The 26,586-nt window shown below is 45.0% G+C and overlaps 1 non-coding gene and 1 pseudogene across 1 annotated transcript; one reads left to right on the top strand and one right to left on the bottom strand.

Moving 5' to 3' along the window:
- LOC136398654 (histone-lysine N-methyltransferase PRDM9-like) overlaps positions 1–26,586 on the top strand; it is a 416,485-nt pseudogene that overhangs the window by 70,575 nt on the left and 319,324 nt on the right.
- TRNAD-GUC (transfer RNA aspartic acid (anticodon GUC)) lies at positions 18,462–18,537 on the bottom strand. The gene has a single exon. It is a non-coding gene; the product is annotated as a tRNA-Asp (tRNA).

The raw sequence follows: 26,586 nt of genomic DNA, 5'->3' as shown, positions 1-26,586 counted from the left end.
TGAAATACTTTTTGGAACCCCTCCGCCTATTCGGAATTTATCCCCCTCTGACATAAATATCCCGAATACCCCCTTGTCTGTTAGGTTACAGGCCCTGGCCAGAGTAACAACAATGTTCCAGAGTGCAACATTGCCTATGGAAGCAGTTGTCTGACCTTTACCAGCCGGCAGGAGACGGGACCCCGCATCGCTACCAGGTTGGGGACTTCGTCTACGTCCGGAGACACCAACACCGGACACTCGAACCCCGCTGGAAGGGACCCTACCAGGTCCTCCTCATCACACCCACCGCTGTAAAGGTTGATGGCATCGCCACTTGGATCCATACTTCACACCTCAAGCCTGCTCCTGCTCCTGATGACCAGTAGACAGTGGAGAAAACAGTTAATCCCCTCAAGCTGCGTGTCCGCCGCCGCAACAAATCCCCACCAACTGACCCGGCAGACATGGCAGGTGATATCGGGGACCAGTGACATAGTATGGGAAGTAACTTCCAATGACCATCCCCCCTGGACTTGGTGGCCATCCCTGTATCCAGACCTCTATCAGCTTGTGGCAGGGCTGGAGACTTGGGACATCCCGACCACGGACCCTGCTAGACCCCTTCCTTGTAATATGTCTAGGAACCCCGCCTGCCTCAGACAAGGCCCGATGCCTGCAGACTATTTCAATTTCCCCTAACAGTTCCTATTTAATCCCTGAAAAAGGAACTCGATGGGCATGCAGAACAGGCCTAACTCCCTGTGTGTCCACTCAGGCATTTAACAACTCTCAAGATTTTTGTGTAATGGTTAGGGTTTTCCCCTGCCTTATATATCATGGGGATGAGGACTTTGAAGAGACGGTTGAGGGGCGGACCAGATATAAAAGAGAGCCTGTCACACTCACCCTAGCAGTACTGCTGGGAGCCGAGGTATTGGCAGGAGTAGGAACAGGAACCGCTGCCCTAGTTGAAGGACCCAGACAAATGGCCTTGCTAGAGTCTGCTATTAACCAGGATTTAAAGGCCATAGAGCAGTCGATAGAAGCCTTAGAAAAGTCACTAACCTCCCTCTCCGAGGTCGTGTTGCAAAATAGACGAGGCTTAGACTTGTTATTTCTGAAAGAGGGTGGTTTGTGTGCTGCCTTGAAAGAAGAATGCTGTTTCTATGCCGACCACACTGGAGTAGTAAGAGACTCCATGAGCAAATTAAAAAAAGGCTGAAGGCTAGAGAAAAGAGACTACAGGACCAGCAGAGATGGTTTGAAGGGTGGTATACCAAATCACCCTGGTTGACTACCCTCATCTCCACCTTGGCAGGACCCCTTATAGTACTACTGCTAGTTGTCACTATTGGACCGTGTGTCTTAAATAGACTAACCACCTTCCTGCAGGGGCAAATAGAAACTGTAAAACTCATGATTGTAAGACAGCATTATGAAAGATTAAACCAGGACTCAGATCTCTAGGATTAGAGATATGCAAGAGAAAGAGGAGGAAATGTAACTGTGAGTGGAAAAATTCTGCTTGACCTTTTGACTAAAATTAAAGAAAGCAGGAATTGACCGCTCCCTACCATAAACCACTGAGAAATTTGCTTAGAGCTAGTTCACCGGAGGCAGCTCGACCACAACCGAAACTGCTTACCAAATAGGTATGTGTTCCTGATAAAGATAGGATAAGGGTTAACGACTAACTGCCAACTCAGCTTCTGTAAACAGTTGCTTGCTTGCCTACCAAAGTATAAAAGCACTTGCAAAAAGACTGAGAGTGCTCTTGGCTACCTCCTTGCCTTGAGCCTGCTTGCGAGTGTAATAAACTTTTTCTTCTGTTTTACCCACACACTTGGGTCTAGAGTCTTAGTGGTGCGCCCTCAGTCAACAGACAGCAGCCTCATAATCTTCAGTAAACTAAGTCAAGGATTTGACTTAGGAAATAGAACCAGTGGGGAATGTTGTAAGGTACCAGAAAGCTGAAAATTGATATTGATATTCTGGGAGGAAAAGTCAGGTTTTCTTATCAGGCTTTCCTGTCCCACTCTCCTTTAGGGAGGGGAGGGAGAAGAATGCAGAAGTTTCTGGCTTGCAAGAACAATAGGTCATTCAGTTTGAAATCTAAAATAAAGGTTAACCAAGAAACTTCTTCTCTTTCAATAGGAGGCAAAATTTACATACCACCTTGCATTGATTGTAGTTCCTCCCGTTCCTGGAATCTTGAGAGTAAAATACCTCTAGGCTACTGAGGAAAGATGAACCCTGAAACATTTGTAAACATCTTTGTGTTACCTTGAGAGTCATAATGTTTCTGTGTATTTCCTAAAGAAATGTTGCCAGCTTGTACAGTGACGTCATGCTCTCCCCCTCCCGTGTGCGATCAAGGGTATACAAGCAGCCCCTGATCTATTTTTGGCAGTGCATGATTTGTGCCTGATGCTCCCTGTAGGCCATATGCGGCCAGCTTATTTTATTTTATTTTTTTAAAGATTTTATTTATTTTTATTCATTATAGAGAGGGGAGAGAGAGAGAGAGAGAGAGAAGGGGGGAGGAGCAGAAAGCATCAACTCCCATATATGCCTTGACCAGGCAAGCCCAGGGTTGTGAACCGGCAACCTCAGCGTTTCCAGGTTGACGCTTTATCCACTGCGCCACCACAGGTCAGGCTGCGGCCAGCTTATTAATAAATCTCCTCCTCTAATAAAACTCTTCAAAATTCATCTGGACTTGGTGTCTCTACATGAACTTGATGAAATGAGGTACAGTGCCTTCAAGAGTCTGGGGTGCGGTACTTTATAACAGTGTGTTTGCCGTGTCTTTCCTCCGGTGGCGATTGGTCTCAGTACCAATAAGCAGAGTCCTCATTGCCCCCTCAAGAGTAGTCTCAAAGAGGCTGCCAGCCCTGCTGCTAAGCAGGAGTGTCCCACTGCACGAGGAAGTCGAATCAGGGATGCCTGACCAACATAGAGCTAGGGCTCTACTGGGACAGGGGAGCACTTCTCTAGGAAGCCAGCCTCTCTCTGAGGAGGGTGTGGACAAAAAAAGGGGCCACATGCTGAACCTGACAAGCTCCGGGGAGGCTTGCATGGTGGCCTTACAAATTCAGAGACCTAAAATAACCACACAGGACGGTCTAAAATGGAAACTTTCTAACTAAAAGCAAGCAGTTCATGGTAGGGTGGGTAGTCATGTATAGAGAGGTATTTTTCTCTAACAAAGGTAAAAGGCTTACTTTAATTGAGCCTGGCTCTTGTCTTTTGGATCTACAGTAATGTACCTGATAATGGCACCAGAGAAAACTCAGGTCCTAGAGGGCTTCTCAGGTGAGAAAGAATTCAGGTGAGAGAGAGGGTGCAGTGTTCAAGCAAAGCAAGCAGTATATTAAGCAAAGCTGTGCACTTGGCACAAGACACAGGTGGACAACTCAGCTTGTCTGAGCACTGCTACCTGTTGGGGTCTTAGAGATCATATACTTTTTTTTTAAATTTTTTTTTTAATTGCAAGTGAGGATGTCAATCAAGAAGCAATATGGGAATATGTTAAATAAGTTTTATTGTTTTTTGCCAGGTATTATTTAATACTTTTCATGAATATTTTATTTTATTTATTTATTTTAAAGATTTTATTTATTCATTTTAGGGGAAAGAGAGAGAGAGAGAGATAAGGAGGAGGAGGAGGAGGAGGAGAGGAGCAGGAAGCATCAACTCCCATATGTGCCTTGACCCGGCAAGCCCAGGGTTTCGAACCGGCAACCTCAGCATTCCAGGTTGACACTTTATCCACTGTGCCACCACAGGTCAGGCGAGATCATATACTTTTTAACTCTAACTTTCAAGTTTCCCTTTTGCTGGCCCTGGCCGGTTGGCTCAGCGGTGGAGCGTTGGCCTGGCGTGCAGGAGTCCCGGGTTCGATTCCTGGCCGGGGCACACAGGAGAGGCACCCATTTGCTTCTCCACCCCTCCGCCTCTCCTTTCTCTCTGTCTCTCTCTTCCCCTCCCACAGCGAGGCTCCATTGGAGCAAGGATGGCCGGGCGCTGGGGATGGCTCTGTGGCCTCTGCCTCAGGCGCTAGAATGGCTCTGGATGCAACAGAGCAACGTCCCAGAGGGGCAGAGCATCGCCCCCTTGTGGGCATGCCAGGTGGATCCCGGTCGGGCACATGCAGGAGTCTGTCTGTCTCCCTGTTTCCAGCTTTGGAAAAATGGAAAAAAAAAAAAGTTTCCCTTTTGCTGATACTCTGACCATCATACAGTATTTCAAGGGTGTTTGGACATTTAATTTTATTCTGGCAGACCCTGTGATCTCAGACCCCCTCCTTCAGTGGGTGAGATAAAACCCCTTTGTTCCCTTTTCCTGCCCTAGTGCCTGTCTATCCTAAGGATAGCACACCTTTGAAATGTAAGGGTAATTTTTTACTGCAGTCCTCAGAGCAAGCTCATCACCAGAGCAGAAGCCAATCACCCTTATTGTTATTATCACGGTCATTGTTAGCTATCATATTCCAGCCCACATAAAAGAAATTTTAGTATATACATTTTTACTTTCAACCATTACCCTGCTTTCCGTTCTCAGCCTCCTGAATCTATCACCAATTTCATGTTACCCCTTTGTCTTCCGCTTTGCTTCTGATGTACAGAATACGGGGAAAACGCCATTTTCCAGATCACGTTTTCAATCTGCTGAGATTTTGATTACCAGCAATTGTGCACAGTTTGGCTAAAATAAACTCATAAATATTCTACAGGTCTGGACGCTGCTTAACTTGACAAAGGAAACTTGGGGGGGGGGGGAGGCTCCCTTTCCTCAATAAACGTCTCCAGGTGTTGACTGAGGATGCACCGACAGAATTCTAGACTCAGGGTAAAACAAAGGAAAAGTTTATTACACTCGCGAGCGGGCCCAAGGCAAGGAGATGGCCAAGAGCCCCGAACAATCTTCAGCAAGCAAGTTTTATACATTATCCATTATCTCTTGTAGGGGAGGAGACACCCAGGAATTCAGGAGTCATGAGATAGGGAAGTTGCAACGGCTCTCAGGGTGATTGTCCCAGGTACTTGCGGAAGAGCAAGCACCTATGATTACATCGGGGCGAGTCGGGCCAGTTCTTGTTCTGCAAGCCAAAATTAGCCAAGCAAAGGACAGATGGAATTTTCTGTTTTTACTGTTACACTAGCTCTAAGCAAATTTCTCAGTGGTTTATGGTAGGGAGCGGTCAATTCCTGCTTTCTTTAATTTTAGTCAAAAGGTCAAACAGAATTTTTCCACTCACGGTTACACAGGGAGATGCCGCCCCTCCGTGGAAGAAGAGCCACTCTACACAAGGAGGGCCCCCTTACTGGAAAGGTCACCAAATCCAAGGAGGGAAACCCTCCTCAGGGAGTTGTACCCTCTCCGGGGAGGGAGCTCCTGTCTAAGGCGAGGCTGCTGCTCCTTTCCAGGGACTGACCCAACCACAGGAGATGTCCTGCCCTCGTGGACCCCAGCGCACCCTCGTCTACCACACAGTGTCAGCCCCGCCCCCGTGCCCCCTGCCCCGCGCTGTCCCGAGCGGGATGCCCACCCTGCCCCTCCCAAACCACCCTGCTCAGTCCCCCCTTCCCCCAGCCCCTTGCCAAACACCCCGCCCAGCGCCGCCAGAACCGCCCCCTCGCTGTCTCCGCCCCATGCTGTGCACGTCCCACGCTATCCCCGCCCCATGCCATCCAGGCGCCTCGCCTGCTGGGACTGACCCGACTGGGCTACCTCTGACCTTCCTGCCCCGTGCTGTCCGACCTGCCCCGCACCGGCCCTCCCCTCGCGGTCCACATCCTGCGCCATCGGTCCCATCCCAGCACCGCCCGCGCCTTCGAACCACGCCCTGCGCCGTCCCTAAAATATAAGCGTGTAAAGAGATTAAAATTGAAAGATGGAAAAAGACACGTCCATGCCGTGACACAGAAGTAGGTTGACAGTCTCCGGTTACATGCACTCAGCTTTTTATTTCTAATTGTGCACCAGATTGCAGCAGAGGACACAACTTTCTGGTGACTCTTACCTAGCTGTTATTCTCAAGATGCACACGAGATGTCAGCAAAAACATACTTGTGGGCTTTTTTTCCTAGACGGGTCCACTGTGATATGAATCCAAATATATGCAAAACAGAAAAGCAAATGCCTTGGCTGGATGGCATGGTGCGTTGCAGCATCGTGCTGAGATGCAGAGGTGGCTGGTTCAATCCCTGGCTGGGGCACATACAGGAACAGATTGATGCTTCTGTCTCCCTCTCTCCCCCTTCCCTTCCCTAGATTCAATTAAAAAGAAAAAGAGAAAATAAAAATAAAAATTAAGTAACAGCACTGCCCACTACATTAAATGAGAATACAGACCTGGTAATAATTCCTTCTTTAAGACCCTCACATGCCTCACCTTACCTCTTGCTCCCATTTGCCAAATGAAACAGGGACGATTGTTATCTCCATTTCACAGGTATCTGAACTATGGACTGATTCTAACACAGTTCAAATTCCAGAACCGATGCTCCAAGATGCGCACTCACAGTATCCTGGACAAATCGAGCAATCCAGGTACTCCTTGCAGCCTTCTGTTGAACATTGAACAGTGGCACTGTTGGGCAGATAAAATGTATTATGCTCACTTTGTAACGCTGCCCACAGGGAGTTGCCCAGGTGATATTAATGTGTGTTGGGGGCAGGCAGGATCGTTGTAGCCTGGGGCTTGGTTTTGGGATTAAGCCTTTCCCACCCTTTTTGATGTGGGGTGGTACAATCCCATCATGCCTCAGAGAAGTGACTTTGTATTAGAGACTTCCCTATTTTGTATATTGGATTAGAGGTTGTGAAGCTACACTATAAAATGGAGGCAGAACGGGAGTTTAGGCTCTTGGTTCCTGAGATTATCTTCAGAGGAGAGAGCAGAGCAGAGAGCAGAAGGAGGCCACGTGGAGGAGGCCAGGAGAAGCAGCCAAGATGGCGGAGTGCTGAGTGAGATGCCAGTTTGTGTAGAGTTTGTATCTGGGTTAAGGAAGGAGATGGGGAACTGAGGAGAATAAGGCTGGTGAGCTAGAGACCTTTGATTCTAGGAAACTCGTATAAATCAGTAGCTTTGTGAGCACTGAATGTAAATTGTTTGGCGGGCCGCATGCGGCCCGCAAGTTTGAGACCCCTACCTTAGTTGTTCATTGATTGCTTTCTCATATGTGCCTTGACCGTGGTCCTTCAGCAGACCGAGTAACCCCTTGCTCAAGACAGTGACATTGGGTCCAAGCTGGTGAGCTATTGCTCAAACCAAATGAGGCCACACTCCAGCTGGTTCGTGGTGGTCGAACCTGGGTTTTCTGCATCCCAGTCCAATGCTGTATCCACTGTGCCACCGCCTGGTCAGGCTTTTTTATTTTTTTAAGAAAAACTGCTCATAACCTGAGGGTCCACTTGCCATGCTCTCACCCGAGGTGGTGTTTGAGGTGGAACTTGGGCAGGAAATGAGATAGGATAGGTGGAGAGGGAGGAGGTGGCCTGACCCTTCCCAGGTGCTCAACCAAGAATAGATCCCTTTAAGAGTGCCCTCCCCACTTCTACCCCCTCCCTGTCTTTACAATCTGTTCTTCAGTCCAGAGCACTGGTCTGCTTCTACCCACATGTCCTTCCTCTGAGACCTCAACTGACAGGAGCTTCCCATGGACTCGGAATAAACTGTAGAGCTGACTTCTGGCTCCACCACCTGTAAGCTGTGTGATTTCAGGCAAATAAATGAAAACTCAAGTGTCCTCATCCATCAAATAGGGAGAACAGCTCCCTCTCAGTGGCTGTGAGGATTCAGGAAAGTGGTGCGTATTAGCTCCTGCCAACCGTGTGACCAGCACTCTCTCTCCCTCTGTCCTGTCTTGGTCCATGCCTCATATGACATTCCTATCAGTCCCTTCCTCTCTGCAGCCACCACCACATGGCATGAGAGACCTTGGAGCTCAGGACGGCCCTCCTGCACTCTGTCCTTCCCATTCCCAGCTGATGTCCAGGCCAATTATGAACTGATGTGACCAAGCACCTGGAAGCCCAGGCTTACCCGGGACACCCTCCCAGTCCTTGCTCTCTCACAACCTCTTCATTCCTTGGAGACCACAGTCCGAGAAGGGACACTAAGGAGCCACCTGAAAAGGGAAGGCATCCAGAGGAAAAGGGCAGAAGGACTCAGTGCCCATAATCCCCACCATTATGAAATGCTCTTGACCTTCTCCAGAAGCAGAGTGGCTATGGCACAGAGGGGCCAGACCCACAGGCCACTGGGCTGTTTTCCCTAAACCCCTTCCTGGCATCTAATGTGAGATCCTCAAGCTGTATCAATAGCTCATATGGCCTTACTGGGGTCCCTGTAAAGATGGGACTATCCAACCTATTCATTTAAAAAACTTAATTCTTAAAGTTTTTATTTATTAATTTTAGAGAAAGAACACAGAGCAAGGTGGGGAGGAGTGGGAAGCATCCACTGGTAGTTGCTTCTCCCATGTGCCTTGACCAGCAGAGCTTGGGGTTTCTAACCAGCAACCTCAGCATTTCCAGCTCAATGCTTTATTCACTGCACCACCACAGGTCAGGCTATTTATTGATTTTAGAGAGCAAGAGGAAGGTGAGTAGGGGAGACAGACAGAGGCTGAGAAAGAGAAACAATGATGTGTTGTTCCACTTATTTAAGCATTTAATAGTTGCTTCTGACATGTGTCCTGACCAAGGGATCAAACCCACAACCTTTTTATATTGGGAGGACACTCTAACCCACTGAGGTACCTGGCCAGGGCTCCACCCTATTCATTTTGTAAGCTAGCTCTCAATATGCCAATGTGGGTTATCTGTGTCCATGCTAAGAACTGGGACACCTTCACCTGCCCGCCTGGAACACAGGGGACAATGAACTTTTGAGGACACAGTGGATTCCTGAAACGGTCCATCAAGCCTAGAAATACTTGAGCTTTCCTGCTGATTAAGCTTAAGCTCAATGGAATGCTGAAGCTTCTTCCTAAAACAGGCCTTCTTAGAATTATAAACTATAATGTGCTATTTCCTTACCTCTCTTTCTTCAACAATAGCCAGCTACCTGTCTTTGTAAACACAACAACCATTACTTGATAGACACCAGACAGTGGCCACAGACAGAATCGGGACCCCAAACATAGACCCTATATTTCTCCATTTAACAACAGACCCAAAACCAAAAGTAGGACCCTGGACTCTAAGCCCCAAACCAAACACTGTTCTCCAGACCCAAGTCAGACCCTAGAACCCAAATGCCAGACACCAGAGACTGACACAAGATCTTGGACACCAGATGCCCCGCATTACATCTTATGGGTAGAGCTGTGTGTGGGCCTCATACTGGAAACCTGGACATGGAGACACACACAGAGGGACCCCACACACCAGATGCCACAGAACTCATTACAGACCTCAGAGACTGAATCCACATCTGTAACTGAGACCCCACAGCCGAACTCCAGACATGGAGCCAGACAACGCACCCAAGTTTCCATATGACAGATGCAGGAGCTGAACCGGATCCTCACAATGTAAACACAGCCGGGACTCAATACAGAAAACTCATGACTCTGAGTCCAAGCAGCTAGCTTCTCAGATGTGTTTTCATGCTGCTAAATGAGGGAGCACTACATAATTCCACCAAACCCTACAAAAATTAACCCAAACAGCTGACAATGAACAAAATAATGGTAATTCTACCTGGCAGAGGTCCACGTCTCAGCTGCAGCACTTTCCTGACGTCAGTTTCTCATCCTTTGTCTCCACATGTCCAGCTCATCGATAGTGTGGGGGATAAAAAACAAACAAACATATTTTTCCTTGTACCTTATAAGTCTCAATAGCTGTGGTAATAATCAAAGGAACTTAATCAGATGAACAAGAGATACCCAACATACAATACAAGCTCAATGTGAATTTATATTCCAAAGAACACAAGACAGTGAAGTAATGGATCCTCTCACAGGAAGAAGGCTGTGCCTTGTGAAAGTAAGGGGTCATGCCCGTAAGCTCTGGGTCCAGGCATTGTGGAAGGGGTCTCGCCTGATACAGGGAGTCCTGTCACATTGGTTCTGTTCCCTGTGAGCATAGGAAACAGGCCCACCAGAGAGAAGAGGGTCCTGTCACATCAGCTCTGGAACCTGTGAGTGTGAGGAGAGGTCCCTCCCTGAGAGAGTAAGGAGGGCATCACGTCATTTTTGATCCATGTGAGTGCAAGAAAAGGTCTTTCCCTGAGAGCATAGGGCATCCCGTCACACATACTCTGTTATTTGGCGGTGTGGAAGGGTCACAACTGAGAGAGTAGAGGGTCTGGGTTTGATCACATTGCCTCTGGTCCCTGTGATGTTAAAAGGGGGTCCTACCACAGGAGTCATGGTACAGCAGAGTTGGGTCTTCTGACTGGCGTGGGGCCCCACCTAGGAGGGGGTAAGGTGAGCTTTGGATTTTGTCTCCGTGGAGAAGAGTCCCACCTGGGAGAGTGGTGAGCTTTCTCCCACACACTTTAGTTCCTACCATTATGGAGACACAGACATCCAGAGCTGGGGGTGATGGGAGGCGCCTTAAACACTTACTGTGTCCCTGCAACATGACAAAGGCAGATGCTCCATAAATGAGTGCTGTTCCCATGGTGCACACTAGCTGCTTTTGTGAAAGAGGGAGGGACAGACAAAAAGGGAGAGATGAGAAGCATCAATTCTTAGTTACAGCACCTTAGTTGTTCATTGATTGCTTTCTTATATGTGCCTTGACCGGGGGCAGGGGGGCTACAGCAGAGTGAGTGACCCCTTGCTCAAGCCAGCGACCTTGGGCTCAATCTGGTGAGCCTTGCTCAAATCAGATAAGCTCATGTTCAAGCCGGGGACCTTGGGTTTTTTTTTTTTTAATCTTTTTTTTTCTTTTTTTTTTTGTATTTTTCTGAAGCTAGAAATGGGGAGAGACAGACAGACTCCCGCATGTGCCCGACCGGGATCCACCCGGCACGCCCACCAGGGGGCGACGGTCTGCCCACGGGGGGGGGGGGTGACGCTCTGCCCACCAGGGGGCGATGCTCTGCCCCTCCGGGGCGTCGCTCTGTCGCAACCAGAGCCACTCTAGTGCCTGGGGTAGAGGCCAAGGAGCCATCCCCAGCGCCTGGGCCATCTTTGCTCCAATGGAGCCTCAGCTGCGGGAGGGGAAGAGAGAGACAGAGAGGAAGGAGAGGGGGAGGGGTGGAGAAGCAGATGGGCGCTTCTCCTGTGTGCCCTGGATGGGAATTGAACCCGGGACTCCTGCACGCCAGGCCGACGCTCTACCACTGAGCCAACCGGCCAGGGTGACCTCGGGTTTTTTTTTTTTTGCATTTTTCCGAAGCTGGAAACAGGGAGAGACAGTTAGACAGACTCCCGCATGCGCCCGACTGGGATCCACCCGGCACGCCCACCAGGGGATGATGCTCTGCCATCTGGGGCGTTGCTCTGTTGCTACCAGAGCCATTCTAGCACCTGAGGCAGAGGCCATAGAGCCATTCTCAGCTCCCAGGCCATCTTTGCTCCAATGGAGCCTTGACTGCAGGAGGGAAAGAGAGAGACAGAAAGGCAGGAGAGGGGGAGGGGTGGAAAAGCAGATGGGCGCTTCTCCTGTGTGTCCTGGCTGGGAATCAAACCTGGGACTCCTGCACACTAGGCAGACACTCTACCACTGAGCCAACCAGCTAGGGCCCCTTCCTGGAATATTGAGGGGAAAATATCTGTAAGCAAAGGAAGGAAGATGAACCCTGAAAGATTGTAAATATATTTGGTTGTGTTGCCTTGAAAGTCTTAATGTTTCTGTGTGTCCCCTAAACAAATGTTGTAAGCTTATGCCATGATGTCATGCTCTCCTCAGCCCATGTGTGACACACAGGTATATAACCAGCCCCTGAGATGTATTTGGTGCACACAATTTGTGTCTGCAAATGTCCCGTGTCAGCATATGCGGCTGGAATATTAAATAAATCTCCTTAAATAAAACCCTTCAAAACTCATCTGGACTTGTGTGTTGTCTCTACATAAACCCACAGAAGTAAGGTACAGTACTTTTCAGCATCTGGGGTATGCTACTTTACAATAGTAATTAAATATATAGAAATAAATATGTTGTAAAGTACTACCACCATCTTGGCTGCTTCTACTCTCCTCCACATGGCCTTTCTCTGCTCTCCTCCAGCATGGGCTCCTCTGCCCCATCTTATAGTGTAGAGATCAAAACCCTTAATGCAATATACAAACAAGAAAGTCTCTGATACAAAGCCACTTATCTGAGGCATAAATGGGATTCCTCATAAGAGTGAACCATCCCCTATCATGCAACAGTCAAGGGTGTGCGGAAAAGTTTAGGTTTCAAACTGAGCCTTAGGCTATAAGGACACTGCATGCTTACAACCTGTCCCCCACATCCAATACAAACTATAAGCAAGCAAACATATATTTGCAAACTTATTTGACCCATAGAGCTCTTTTTATCTATATATAACTTCACACACACATTAACTGGGCCCGGTGCAAAGGGCATGGTCTTGCCTATCATATCCCTATACACTAGATTAGCTCCCACCGAGAGGGTGTAGTCTTATTCACTTACCTTAGTAGCTTTTAATATTATACCCTAACATTTTTATATATTTTCTATAGTTTCTATATTTCTATATATTTAATTACTATAGCATTATATTACTGTAACATTCTCCCCCTTGATCCTGATGAGCTATAAGCTTTCTGGCTTCTGGTGCTTATCCAGTCATGCTTGTTGTGTTCATGTTGGCAGGAAGGTAGATATTGATGGGAAAAGAGAGGGAAGAGTTTCACATTGTATTTTATGAAACTCCAGGGAGAAGCCTCAGGATTTCATTTGGTCTAATCTGATAAAAGACTCCAGTATTCATAGGGTTGATTGCACATTAAAGGAATCCATTGTGTCATGAAAAGTCCATTGGCCTCATCAACCCTCTAGCCTCAGGTTTGGGAAGAGTTTCCCCAAGGCACTGCTGGTCAGGTGTTTTGGAGAAGCAAGAGAGAAATGGTTCCATTGTAAAAGATGCACCATGGGAGTCAAAAGTGAGTGGGAAACACTGTGAGTTTCAGAGTTGAAATACATTATGGTTAAAAAAAAGTAGTCCTTACTAGGTGTGAAAAATAGAAACATGATCCGTAGAGAGATCTGGGTCTTTTTCTTTGTTTTTCTGTCTTTTTTTCTGTGTTTTTGTTGAGAGAAATGTACTAGGCATGTGCAGATGTATCACACCATTTCTCATTGGATTTTAATGTTTTTACATTGATTTGAGAAAGAGAAAGAGAGAGGAGCTTATTTCTCCACTTAGCTGTTCCATTTAGTTGTGAACTTCTTGTTTGCTTCTCTTAGGTGTTGAGACCTGGGATGGAACCCAGAACCTTGACACACAGGAAGGACACTCCATGCACTGATACATCTGGTCAGGGCACCATAGGTTTATTTGTTTTTTATTTTATTATTATTTTTAAGTTGAAAAAAATTTAGAATTCCAATTGCAATGTATGTTTCAGGTTATTTAAAATGGTATTTAAAAACTAAATAAAAGGACTTTCTGTTTTATCTGTTAATACTGATATCAAGGTTAACTGTTATGAGAGTAGGAAACATGGGTTATTTAATATCAAATCTTTAAAGTTTGTTGTGGGTCAAATAAGTTTGTAAATATATATGATGTATATGTTTGTATGCTTATAGTTTGCATTGAGTGTGGAGCACAGGCTGTGAGCAGGCAGGGTCCTTATAGCCTAAGGCAGGGGTTCAGAATCTTTTTGGCTGAAAGAGATATGAACACCACATATTTTAAAATGTAATTTTATGAGAGCCATACAATGACCTGTGTACATTACGCATTATCCAATAAAAATATGGTGTTGTCCCAGAGGACAGCTGTGATTGGCTTCAACCACCTGCAACCATGAACATGAGTGGTAGAAAATGAATGGATTGTAATACATGAGAATGTTTTATATTTTTAATGTTATTATTCTTTTTTATTAAAGATTTGTCCGCGAGCCAAATGCAGCCATCAAAAGAGCCACATCTGGCTCACAAGCCATAGGTTACCGACCACTGATCTATACAATTTAAGCTGCAACAACAAAAAAAGCCATTGTCATTTTTTCTTCTTTCTAAATTTTAATTATTAATATTAGAGAGAGAAAAAGGATGAGACAGACAGTCAGAAACACCAATCTCTTTGTGTATGTGCCCTGACCCAGGATCAAACCTATGACATTAGTGTATGGGTGTAATGCTCTAACCTAGTGCTGACCAACAGGGCCCCTACTGCCCACTAGTGGGCATTCCAGCTTTCATAGTGGGTGGTAGCGGAGCAACCAAATGGCACCAGGATTACATACTAATCGACTAACTATTGACCAGTCAGGATCAGGGCAGCGGTCAGACTCTGTTACAGGGTTTTGTATTGGGACCACATTGAACCTCTTTTGCAACCACCTGGCCCACATCTGCAAGCAGCCAGGTACCTAATCCTGGGTTCACACCCACAGCCCCAGCAGTTTATGACCGCTATTGTTGCCCCAAAACTAGCAGTTTGTCATTTTATTACCCCGTAGCAGAGACAAAGAACTTCATGGTTCAACACTTCTTTCTATGACAGAAAATGCCGGACAATGGAGACACCAATTAACTCATATTTTCATCTCGATTCCCAGATTTTAGGGTAATAGGGTGACGTTCTAGGAATCCCCTCTTGGACTGCCAAAACTAGCTGATATCTTGCTACTTGGCCCTGATCGCAAAGAAGTGATGCCATTGGCCAACACACGCTACATAAAATTTTATAAAATGCACAACCACGGATACTCACTAAGTTAGTCTTGTCTCGACAAACTCTCGCTCAACCATGATACTTGTAACATCGTGACCACGCAACCGACTTCAAGCGCATAAGTTTTTTTCACGTTTTGTATGTGAAGCTAAATCATTACATAATCAAAACTAAAGCCAGTACGTAGTTAGATTTCTGAGAGCAAGCACGTACTTACAGCTTCAAACAAAATATTGTGAAATATCATAAGCCCATGTCTCAAAAAAAATACACACGCGGCTATTTGCCAGAGTATCTGAAGATGCGTTTCATAAAATATGTTACAAATAAACAACATTCAATGTGTTTATTGTGCCATAAAACATTATCCAATGAGGCAATAAAGCCAAGTCGATTGTGAGAACATCTTTCTACAAAGCATCCAAATGACAAGTAAAAGCTCATTGAATATTATTTTCTGGAAATATATAAAAAATTTTAAAATTATTAAACTATCGTTGCATCATTTAAGAAACAACATACAGGCCCTGGCTGGTTGGCTCAGTGGTAGAGCATCGGCCTGGCGTGCAGAACTCCCAGGTTTGATTCCTGGCCAGGGCACACAGGAGAAGCGCCCATCTGCTTCTCCACCCCTCCCCCTCTCCTTCCTCTCTGTCTCTCTTCCCCTCCCGCAGCCAAGGCTCCATTGGAGCAAAAATGGCCCGGGTGCTGGAGATGGCTCCTTGGCCTCTGCCCCAGGTGCTAGAGTGGCTCTGGTCGCAACAGAGCGATGCCCTGGAGGGGCAGAGCATCGCCCCCTGGTGGGCGTGCCCGGTGGATCCCAGTCGGGCGCATGCGGGAGTCTGTCTGACTGTCTCTCCCCATTTCCAGCTTCAGAAAAATACAAAAAAAAAAAAAAAAAAAAAGAAACAACATACAATGAATGAAGAAGGATTAATTGCCACTTATTTCACAAATAATTGCAAAAAGTAGTAAAAGCTATAATATTGGAGAAACTGTAATAATACCCTCTATAAAAGAATTTATCTCAACAGTAATGCATCAGAATACACCTCAAATTTTAAAAAGTTGCCCCTAAGTCAGGGGTCCCCAAACTTTTTACACAGGGGGCCAGTTCACTGTCCCTCAGACCATTGGAGGGCCGGACTATAAAAAAAACTATGAACAAATTCCTATGCACACTGCACATATCTTATTTTAAAGTAAAAATAAACAAAATGGAAACAAATACAATATTTAAAATAAAGAACAAATAAATTTAAATCAACAAACTGAGCAGTATTTCAATGAGAACTTTGCTCCTCTCACTGACCACCAATGAAAGAGGTGCCCCTTCCGGAAGTGCAGCGGGGCTGGATAAATGGCCTCAGGGGGCCGCATGCGGCCCGCATGCCGTAGTTTGGGGACCCCTGCCCTAAATGATAGCACAGTAAAAGCGATGAATTGATAAAATGGCAGTTAATGTTGAAAACGAACATAAGTATTCTCCAAAACTCTTCATTTTCCATGCAATTGGACAAATCTATCATTGCAGATAATGATGCTTTATTGATGACATATGTATGCTATTTTGATAAAAACAATATATTATGAGAAGAAATGCCATTCACAATAAATCGCATCACAGATACAAAAGGATTATCGATATTTAATACTGTGAAAACATACTTTACAAAAAATACTATTCCTTTGAATAATATTGTTGCATGTGCTACTGATGGAGCACCATCAATGGTAGGTCGCTATCATGGATTTGTTGCTTATTTGAAGCAAAAAGTGCCAAATGTTTTATGTATTCATTGTGTGGTGCGCAGACAACATCTTCTAGGAAAACATCTAAGAACAGGTCTCCGTTCATCATTAACTACAATAATTCGAGCCGTAAACAAGATCAAATCCAAAGCAAAGAATGATAGAATGTTTCGGTCACTTTACCAGGGCAATAATAAAGATTTTATTAAGTTACTATTGCACACAGATGTTCAGTGGCTGTCAAAGGGTACATCTTTGGCTAGATTTGTAGCATTATATGATAGAGTCATACAGTTTTTGGAAAGTAATAGTGAAGCCAATCTGTGTCAACAGTTAAAAACAGGAAAGAATGATGCCTTTTACTTGGCAGATATTTTCAAGAGATTTAATGATGTCAATTTGCAGCTTCAAGGAGCTAATAAAACTTTTATAGGTTGCCAAAGTATTGTGCTATTATTTATTGACAAACTTGAACTACTTCATCATAATCTATTGAAGAGAGAATTTCATCAATTTCCTCAATTATCATCTATAAAAGATGACGTAACTCCAGATGATATTGACAGATTGAGTAACCACCTCAACAAACTTAAATTGGACATGGAAAAACAATTTGAAGATATTTTGAAATTGAAGGTATATGACTGGATGAAAAATCCTTTTACCACAAATATTGAAGAGGCTGATACAACTTGCCAAGAAGAACTATTAGAAACTAGATATGATGAAGAAAGTAAACATAAATTCGACAGTGGTAGATATGAAAACCCATGGCAAAATAAAACAATGCTGGTCTTCTATACAAATATGTGGGAAATGGTATTCAGTTTATTGATACCTTTCCCCACCTCATATCTTATGGAATCAGGATTTACTGCTGTTAATCATATTATGACAAAAGAAACCACCTAAATTTCTGAAAGGGGAAACCTTTGCTTGTTCCTCACAAATATTGAACCGAATATTCAATATTTAGTTTCCCAGCATCAACGTCAGGGATCCCACTAATAATTCAATTAATTAATGTAATTTATTTATTTATTTATTTTTTCTGAAGCTGGAAATGGGGAGAGACAGTCAGACAGACTCCCACATGCACCCGACCGGGATCCACCTGGCACGCCCACCAGGGGTGAAGCTCTGCCCACCAGGGGGCGATGCTCTGCCCCTCTGGGGCGTCACTCTGCTGCGACCAGAGCCACTCTAGCGCCTGGGGCAGAGGCCAAGGAGCCATCCCCAGCGCCCGGGCCATCTTTGCTCCAATGAAGCCTTGGCTGCAGGAGGGGAAGAGAGAGACAGAGAGGAAGGAAGTGGGGTGGAGAAGCAAATGGGCGCTTCTCCTATGTGCCCTGGCCAGGAATCGAACCCAGGTCCCCCCCACACCAGGCCGACGCTCTACCGCTGAGCCAACCGGCCAGGGCCAACTAATGTAATTTCTATGTATTCAAAGTATAAATAAATAGATTTAACTATAGTAAGTTGTTTTATAAAGATTTATTTTGCCAAACAGCAAAAATTGGACATAAAGTACCTGGTAAGTAATTATTATTATATGCTTTAATTGGCTAAAACTCTGCTTTATAATTTTTTTTCTTTTTTTTTAAAGAAGCTGGAAACGGGGAGAGACAGTCAGACAGACTCCCGCATGCGCCCGACCGGGATCCACCCGGCACGCCCACCAGGGGTGAAGCTCTGCCCACCAGGGGGCGATGCTCTGCCCCTTTGGGGCATTGCTCTGCGGTGACCAGAGCCACTCTAGCACCTGGGGCAGATGCCAAGGAGCCATCCCCAGAGCCCTGGCCATCCTTGCTCCAATGGAGCCTTGGCTGCGGGAGGGGAAGAGAGAGACAGAGAGGAAGGAGGGGAGGTGGAGAAGCAAATGGGTGCTTCTCCTATATGCCCTGGCCGGGAATTGAACCCGGGTCCCCCGCACGACAGGCCAACGCTCTACCGCTGAGCCAACCGGCCAGGGCCTGCTTTATAAATTTTATAAAGTAAAGTTACTTTCCTATTTCATAAATCACCATTACTGTGGAACCAGTGGGCAGTTGGAAAGTTTTACTACTAACAGAGATAAAAATGTGGGTGGTAGTTATAAAAAGGTTGACTACCTCTACTCTAACCTACTGAGCTCTCTGGTAAGAGCAAGCTATTGTCTTTTGGTGGGAAAAAATACTAGAGAAAACCTGAGTTAACAAAAAATAAAATAATAATCTATCTGCTGTGGTGATAACACTAGAAGAAGTCTTTTCTTTGCTCTTGACAGTCAGGGGCATAAACACTATTTTTAATTGTTTAGCAAAAAGTGACATCTTTCCTAACATGCTCTTTTTTTCTTGTGTTGTGGCAGCAGTCCAGACTGAGAGACCTTCTAAGTTCTGGGCATCCAGAATTTATCTGAGCCTGAGTCACCACTTACAAGCTAGGATATTTTGGTCACAGAACACCTCCCAGGGTATTTGTTTCATCACTTATAAATTTTCTCAGTTTTATAGCTGAGAACATGCATTGCTGAAGGACCAAGACTTAGGTCTCAGCTCTGCCTTCAAAGAAGCTGAGATATTGAACCTTGCCATGATCAATCAAAACTGGGACCAAAGGCATTTCACTGCCAAATCCAGTGCTTGTCACAACTTATAATTATATTATTTATGTATATTTTTCTTTCCCTCTGTCTACCTCATGACAATGTAGTTTTTATAAAGAGAGAAAGTGAGTCTGTCTCATTCACTATAGGCAACCAATGTCAAGCACAGTGCCTGGCACATAATAGAAATACAATAAGTGTTTACTGTAAGAGTGAATAAATACTCATTTGTATACATATAGAGATATACACAAATAACTGACACACATGGACACAGAGATATGCTCATGTGCAATGCACATCTATGCACACAGATGTACACACACCCAATCGACCTTAGTACATATAGATAGAGAAATATAATAGGTACACAGAGAATATGGGAAGAAAATGTCATAATAACAGTAAATATCTCATTATAGGAAATTTGTTTTGTTTTTATCATTTTTGCAATAAGAGTATATTTTTTATAATAAAAAGTTGATAAAATTCAATATATTTGTCAAATCAAAGCACGTCATATTTTATAATAAATTAAGGAGATTTAAATAAAAAAGTTAAAAAGACAGAATTAAAAATAGTAGAATGGGAAGTCACTGAGTGCAGGGACATGATTTACTAGCATAGTGCCTGGTATATGATGGGCACTTCCAAAGGCTTTAAGAGCACAGGAGGAAGGAAATATGGAAAACAAGATGAAAAGAAGGGTGATAGAGAAATCCAGGGAGGGAAAGATGAAGAGGGAAAAAAACAAATCATAACTAGAGAGAAAAAATGGTGGAGAAAAAAGATAGATTCATCAGAATTATACACATTCATATTCTTTGAGATACTAAGTTTATGATAAAAGTTCTCAGCATTTACCAAGCATTCAGAAAATATTTTTACAGCATTAAAGAATAAATGAAAATTATAGGCTCCACATTGTTGAATTTCTTGGACTCCTGAACTTCCTGGATTTGATAAACATAATCAAGGGACAACCTGAAAATAATGTGCCTCTCTGTCCACCTGCAGGTCTACCTGTAGAACGGTACCAAATGTCACAAATTGGCACTGTTCTTCATGCAAGTCAGGGCTTATGAAATGAACAGAATGCTGGAACTATTGGAGACTTTAGGCACCACGAAGTAATCTGATCCCTTTATTTTACAAATAGGGAACAGGAAGCCAAGACTTAAAAAGCAATTAACACAAGACTTCCTGTTTCTGCTTTTACAAGTAAGAAGCTGGAAGTTATTCCCATCCTCACAGGAGAAAAAAGCTAAACAAGGTGAAAATAAACTACTTCTCCCCGATCCAACAAAGAATAGAAGTCAGAGGAAAAACCAATATCCCAATAATTGTGTAGACATTTGACCATGAGAAATAAGAGCATATCAGAGCGGAAGCTTGTTGTGTTACACTCGCCGGGTAAAACAGACACTGGAGACGTTTGGAGAGTTTCAGACAAAGTTTTATGGCCAAGAGAAAAAGAGAACAAAGCAAAATTAACCTGCGCAGGGGTGAACTCAAGTGGTAGTCACAAGAGCCACACCGAGCGCCTACAGTCTAGGGGTTTTTATAGTGTAGCAAGCAAGCAGTTCATACAGAAGCGAATTTGGCGTTTAGCAATTGGCTCCTCCAAATTAAATTTTTAGTCATGTGCCTTAGTAACCAGTCATACAGTTGAAAGCCCCCAGCTGGAAATGTCCCTATCTATCCCCTAGGATGTGGTCATATTAACTATCTTAGGAGTTTTTACGACTTCCTTATCTCAAGGACTCATCAGCTCCTAGTCATCCTGGGAGTTTAACGACTTCCCTATCTTTAGGACTCATCTGTCTTATTCATCCTGGGAGTCTGGTCTCATCTATTCCGGGAATGAGCTGTACTTACTGGACCAGTTCTTTTTAAGTTATTTTCCCAAGCCCATTAATGTATTTTATGGCTTTTATTCGAATGTCACATTTCCTCCTCTTCTTTGTCCTAGTTAAATCCTTAACTATAATGGAGATTCTTCGGCGTTGGTATGGCTGAGATAAAACTATTATTTTAACTGTTTCTATTCTTTCTGCCTTGCATTTTTCTTCTCTGTACTAACTTCTTACAACTTGCACAAACCTTCTGCAACTTACACAAACCTTCTGCAACTTACATAAACCTTCAACTTTTATGCACTTTCTTATCCAGAAATAACTGGCCTTCATAACAACTTGCTTTTCCTTTTCTTTTCAAAAGTACCTCTATACCTTATACCTTCTATTATCAAAACCATACAATTTCTTTCTAGTCAAAACTCTTGATTTTTAAAAACCTTAACCTTCAGCAAAGACTAAGTTAGTACTAAGTAATCCTCTTTTAAAGATTGCTTTTTGGAGGTGTCCTTTTCATAAGTAGCCTATTGGACACATGACTAATATTCATAGGTTATTCTATAGTGGTAGCTATGAGCACATATATAATTTTTATTTACCTTATAGCTTCTCTCTCAGCCAAGGGACTTACACCCCCTTTCTGTATAACTCATAGCAGTACATGCATCAAACCTTAAGATGACTTACTTGGCTTTCCTTTTCCTTAGTTTCCCTCCCTCCCTAAAGTCTCCATGCGTGGACCAGTTAACTTCTGGTTTGTGGCTGAAGCAGGGCATGCTGTCCTTCTCAGGGTCAGCTTACAAGGGTTGGCAGGGTCAGTCTTCGCTGTCCACAAAGGTGTCTCTGCTGGGACTGCAAGCTTCAGCCGGCTGCGGTGGACCCAGGCGGGTATGCCTTCTACCTTGGCAGTAGTGGGGGTGCTCAGGATCATGGTGTCTGGACCCGTCTAGGTGGGAGTCAGTCCTTGGGTGATGTACTGCTAGAAGTGCCTCTTGGACAGTCTTATTTGGGATACCATTGTCCTGGCTCCGGTGGAGTTGGCAGTGGAAGTCCTTTGAGTTGGTCCTTCTGCTGGTCTCTAAGCGCCCGTAATTCTGCATGTATTAGTTGTAATGCCTGTAAGGACTTTAGAAAACTTTGATTAGAACCCTCAATTTCTTCCCTTGTTATTTGTGGAACCAAAGGAGTTGCTTGCCCATACATTAACTCATAAGGAGTCCATTTTCCTGTATAAGGTGTATTTCGAACCCTATATAATGCAAAAGGGAGTAGCTCTACCCAATTTTCGCCAGTCTCCTCTCTTAACTTAATTATAGTCTCTTTAAGGGTCCTATTCATCCTCTCGACTTGCCCTGAACTTTGAGGCCGATAAATGCAGTGTAATTTCCAATTGATCCCTAATCTTTTTGCCAATTCCTGTTATATCTTGGACACAAAAGCAGGTCCATTATCTGACCCTACAGCAATGGGAATGCCATATCGTGGAATGATTTCTCTTAAAAGTATTTTACAAACTGTTGAAGCAGTTTCTCCTTTTGTAGGAAAAGCCTCAGTCCATCCAGTAAAGGTGTCTATTAGAACAAGCAAATATTTGTAGCCTAATTTCCCTGGAGTCATTTCGGTAAAGTCTACTTCCCATAGTTCCCCAGGAGCTTTTCCTTGGTGCCTGATGAGAGGAGGTAATTTCTTATTGACAGCATTTACTTTGGCGCAGGCCTGACACCTAGACACAACAGAGTGTATGATATCTCTGATTTCCGCTCCCTCATAATATTTTCTTACTAGATGTTCTAGTTTTTGTTGTCCTAAGTGGAAGCTGCTATGTATTTCTTGAATTATTTGTCTTAATACTCCTTGTGGTAGGTATATTCTGCTGTCTGGTAATTCTATTCATCCCTGTTTACTTTTATTACCCCCTAGTTGCTTACATTTTTCTTCTTCTTTTGGCTCATACCTCGGTTCTATTTGTAAAGTAGGGGGTGGGATGAGTAGCAGTGGGTTAATGTGTTCCTCCTCTTCTGCTGCATTCCGTGCCGCTCGATCAGCAAAGTGGTTTCCTTTTACTATAGGGGAATCCCCCTTTTGATGTCCTTTGCAATGTATTATTGGCACCTTTTTAGGCAACCAAATGGCTTCTAATAGAGCCAAAATTTCATCCTTATTTTTAATTTCTTTTCCTGCAGTAGTCAACAACCCACGCTCCCGGTAGATGGCGCCATGTACATGGGCAGTGGCAAAGGCATATCTACTGTCTGTATAGATGTTGGCACTTTTCCCTTCAGCAATTCTAAGGGCCTGTGTGAGTCCGATAAGCTCAGCCCGTTGTGCAGATGTGCCTTTAGGCAGTGCCTTTTTCCATAACACAGTATCTTGTGTGGTCACCGCAGTTCCAGCATACCTTTGCCCATCCCGAACATAGCTACTTCCATCTGTGAACAGAGTTAAATCTGCCTTCTCATAGGCCTGATCCCATAGATCTGGTCTGGCTCCTGTAATGGTATCTAATATTTGTCTACAGTCATGGATCACCGATGAGTCTGGCAACGGGAGCAATGTAGCAGGATTCAAGGCCGTTGTTTTCAAAAATTGTATTGCGGGGGGGTTCAGCAACTGTGCCTGATACTGTGTTAGTCGGGCATTCGAGATCCACCTATCTGGTGGAGCCCGCAGCACTTGTTCTAAATAGTGCTCTCCAATGACCTGAATGTCTTGACCCAGAGTCAGTTTACTGGCCTCCTTAACAAGGATGGAGGTAGCAGCAAGTGCTCTCAAACAATTGGGCCATCCTGATGACACAGGATCTAGTCTTCTGGACAGATAGGCTATTGGTCTTTTCCAAGGTCCCAGTTCTTGACAGAGGACCCCTAGAGCAATGCCCTTCTTCTCAGTCACAAATAGTTGAAAAGACTTAGACAAGTCTGGCAGGGTTAATGCCGGGGCTGCAACTAGGGCCTCCTTAAGTTTTTGAAAAGACTCTCGTGCCTCCTCTGTCCATACAAATTGTTCCTCTTTTCCCCGTGTTAACTCATGCAAAGGTTTGGCCAGCTCTGCAAATCCCAGTATCCAAAGTCTGCAATATCCCACAGCACCTAAAAATTCTCGTACTTGTCTTTTACTTACAGGCTCAGGAATCTGTAATATAGTCTGAATTCTTTGGCTAGACAAACTATGTTGTCCTCCCCTCAAGTCATACCCCAAGTAACTCACGGTTTGGGTGACAATTTGGGCCTTCTTAGCAGATACTCGATAGCCCATCCGTGCAATTCTTGGAGTAGTTCTAACGTAGCTTCTTGGCAACTCTCCTGGTTTGGGGCTGCGATAAGGAGATCGTCCACATACTGCAGCAGTACAATTGAAGAGTGGCCGGCTCGAAACTCCTGTAAGTCTTTGCACAAAGCCTCATTAAATATGGTTGGGGAATTCTTAAAACCCTGAGGGAGCCTGGTCCAAGTGTATTGGCCTGAAAGTCCATTCTCAGGACCATTCCACTCAAAGGCAAACATTTCCTGACTTTGCTTTGCTAATGGAATGCAAAAGAAGGCATCTTTCAAATCCAATACTGAATAAAAAACATGAGTCGGTGGCAATGAACTTAATAGGGTATAGGGGTTTGGCACAGTAGGATGTATGGTCTCTACCCGAGCATTCACTTCATGCAGGTCCTGCACTGGGCGATAGTCCTGTGTTCCAGGCTTTTGTACTGGCAGTAGAGGAGTGTTCCAGGCAGATTGGCATTCCCGGAGAATCCCGGCTTCTAATAAGCGCCTCAAGTGCTGTGCTATACCCTGTTTAGCCCGAGCAGGTACAGGATACTGCCTGATGCATACTGGGCTGGCATCACTCCGCAACAGCACTACTACAGGCGGCTGATGTACTGCCAATCCCGGAGGATTATTCTCTGCCCAAACTCCAGGAACCTGCTGCTTTACTTCCTCGGGGATGCCCGTAAACCCGCTCTTACCTTCCGGGAGGGAGGCAATCAGGTATTCTTCTGATATTGGTACAGTCACTAATACCTTGCCTTCTGCATTCTTCTCCTGGTTGAAGGTTATTGTTGCTTGAAATTTTTGCAACAAATCTCGTCCCAACAGCGGGTAAGGGCAGTCTGGAATAATCAGGAATGAATGAGTAATAGTCCCTCGCGCCAGGTCTGTAATCCGTGCAGTGGCTCGAGGATATGAGACAGCTTTGCCAGTGACCCCTATTACCTTTGTGGATTCCTTTTGTAATGTCCCAAGTGGTCTCTTTAGGACAGAATAAGTGGCCCCCGTGTCAACTAGGAAGGTAGTTGGTTTCCCTTCAATTGACAGTGTGACCATAGGCTCCTGGGGGCCAACAGAAATGGAGCCTTGGCCCCGTCAATCTAATTGGAGCAAAACTTGTGAGCCTTGTTCCTGATTTACGGCCTGTAGCTTAGGGCAATCCTTCTTCCAATGACCTTTCTCTTTGCAATAAGCACACTGGTCTTTATCTAGTTGCTTCTGCGGGAAAGTTCCCTTCTTTCCCTTAAATGGCTGCTGTTTCCCTTTTGGTCCTTTTGATAGCTGTGCCAAGAGTAGTTTTACAGCTGTTCTCCGTAACTCAGGGTCATCACGATTGACAAAGACTCTCTGTGCTATTTCTAATAATTCACTCCTATTCTTTCCCTCAAATCCTTCTATTTTCTGGAGCTTCTTTCTAATGTCTGGGGCTGCCTGAGTGACGAAGGTTATGTTTATTAGCTTGCGATTTTCCTCTGCCTCAGGGTCAATAGGGGTATAAACCCGGTAGGCCTCCATTAGCCGCTCTAAATATGCAGCAGGGGACTCATCCTTCCCCTAAGTTACCTCACCTACCTTACTAAAGTTGGTTGGTTTCTTAGCAGCTGCCCTTATTCCCCTTAATAGAGCCTGGCGATATTGGGTAAGCGACTCCCTATCCCTGACATTGTTTGGATCCCAACTGGGGGGGCTCCTGGGGAGTGTCCTCTCTAGTTCCCTTTCAGTGCCCCCCTCTTCCCTAAATACTTTTTCAGCTTCTTGGCTGATGCGGGTTCTTTCTTCCGTTGTGAACAAAGTGTGCAAAAGCTGCTGGCAATCATCCCAAGTTGGTTGATGGGTCCTGAAAACAGTCTCAAGCAAAGAAATTAACCCCTGAGGTTTCTCTGAAAATGACGGGGTCTGATGTTTCCAATTATAAATGTCACTAGTAGAAAAAGGAATATAAATCATTCGGGACGGTGCATGTGGTCCTTCATCTAGTGGGGGCAACACCTCCCTAAGAGGTAACATTGGGGCACCTTCAGCAAAGGAAGGTTGAGCATAAGGGGTTCCCCCCCGGGTGTGGGGAGGACTCTGGACATTCTTGGGCACAGTTGAATCTGGCTCCCTGGGCCCTGGCCGGTTGGCTCAGCGGTGGAGCGTCGACCTAGCGTGCGGAGGACCCGGGTTCGATTCCCGGCCAGGGCACACAGGAGAAGCGCCCATTTGCTTCTCCACCCCTCCGCCGCGCTTTCCTCTCTGTCTCTCTCTTCCCCTCCCGCAGCCAGGGCTCCATTGGAGCAAAGATGGCCCGGGCGCTGGGGATGGCTCTGTGGCCTC

Source organism: Saccopteryx leptura, chromosome 3 (assembly GCF_036850995.1).
Source record: "Saccopteryx leptura isolate mSacLep1 chromosome 3, mSacLep1_pri_phased_curated, whole genome shotgun sequence".
In the NCBI taxonomy this organism is placed as follows: Eukaryota; Metazoa; Chordata; class Mammalia; order Chiroptera; family Emballonuridae; genus Saccopteryx; species Saccopteryx leptura.
The sequence above is the reverse complement of the archived record's forward strand: the minus strand, read 5'-3'. Positions and strand labels throughout refer to the sequence as shown.